The sequence below is a fragment of the Sinohyriopsis cumingii genome, chromosome 6 (assembly GCF_028554795.1).
Source record: "Sinohyriopsis cumingii isolate HCF-2022 chromosome 6, ASM2855479v2, whole genome shotgun sequence".
NCBI lineage: Eukaryota > Metazoa > Mollusca > Bivalvia > Unionida > Unionidae > Sinohyriopsis > Sinohyriopsis cumingii.
This window is the reverse complement of record NC_142966.1, coordinates 124,910,748-124,912,641: the sequence shown is the minus strand read 5'-3', so window position 1 is coordinate 124,912,641 and position 1,894 is coordinate 124,910,748.

Below are 1,894 nucleotides of genomic sequence, written 5' to 3'. Positions count from 1 at the left end.
CCTCCACAAGGAAGCTGGCCTCCCGAGATGCATGAAGAAGTCGTAATGGGGCTTGGCAGAACGGAATTTCGAGTCACAGTCTTATGATGAAACCAATAAAAGAGAATTTGATTTATCCTCTGACTTCCTTAAGTGAAATGCTGGTCTACATGTGCTATATGGAGATATATATGTACGTCTTGATCTTTCAATGTTAATAATAATAATAATAATAATAATAATAATACAACTATTTTTAATATTGATTGAAACCAGCCCTTTCTGAACGGATGAATCTTCTTGACAAACAACACCATTCTCTATAAGAGTTTTGATATCTTTATATTTCAGAAAAAGTGCAGAGAAAATGCACAGAAATGCATTGGAAACAAAATAACTGCAATTTGATCTTTTTTACTTCAAATTTAGGTTCCAGGGTATCACACATATTTTCCAAGAACTATTATCGTAAATAAAAGTAGAAGCCTTAAGAAATTAACATTGTCCATGTGCTTTCCTAAATTATTCATGCTGCTTCCTGTCCAACCATTTCCACATTACCACATCCAAAGCCATCCAGTCTTACATGATACATGCAGTTCATGTGACGAAGAACTCAAGAGCCTCCACTCAGAATAGTTTCTATACTTTCCAATAAAAGACTGAAACAGAATAATTTCAGGATGATCTTTGGAAGGAAACCTTCAATGTACTCAGCATGATATATCATTAAGTATTAATGAATGCACAATGATATCTAGACAGAATGTAGATGCCATATTGTTTGAATGTATTTAATATATATATATATATATATATATATATATATATATATATATATATATATATATATACATATACATACACACACACATACACTTCATCAATTAGAAATCTAGACGGTGTATTCAATGTTTCATGTTGGTTGTGCTTTGTGAAGATACACACACGTTTATAAGCCTAATGGGGTTTAACTCAGAGCTGATATGATCTCCTCCCTTCAATGCTCAAAAATCAGATAGCATGACATCCATGACCCTTCTATATCTAGATTGGGACCCTCCCATATTCTAACTGACTTGCCTGTTGGATTTGTCCTAAAAGTAAAAAACAAAATTTACTTTATGTTCTGAAAAATCATGAGTATTCCAGCAGAATGTAGCCCTTTTATTCTGAAGTTCTTGAATTTCACCAGTAAATTAAAAATATCCAGCCCCATGCTGAGGATGCATTTATAGGTCCCTACCCATATAAAGATAGGTTGCTTGCTTGTACTGAAAACTAAATACGTTGTGTGCAAAGTGAAGCACGTGACTAATAAATTGGAAACAGCACCATCTATGATTGCCATATTTAATTGGTTACCTATAATTAGCACTCTTTGGTCATTCATGAATAATAATGAGCTGTCCATTGCTCACATGTACAGTGTAATACCTGGATGGCTAAAAATATCCTAATAGTACCTATGTCATCATTACAATATTGTTTTAAGTGAAATAGAATAGTGAACAAAATTAAACATAAATGGTTAAAAAAAAACTGTAAAGCATAAATTATTTGGGTACCAAGTACTGGTTTACATCAAGACCTGGAGAATTCAAAACCTTAGTAGACAAGGTCACACAAATTTTGCTTTTGAAATACACTACAGGTGATGCATGTTTTACACTAATTTGATATATGTGCTTTCAGTTTATGTATAATGAAGAAATAACTTTCAATTTGCACCTCCTTGCTCATTTTTAAACCATTGCTTACATCATGTGCTGTGACTTGAGCACAGTTCATATATGTTCATTTAGATTACTTTAAATTTATGCCCATTTGATTTACGCCATAACTATAGGAATGTATCTATGGTATAAATTGAGAATCACCTGTGTTTTGAAGTCAAATAAACAGAGAAAATGAG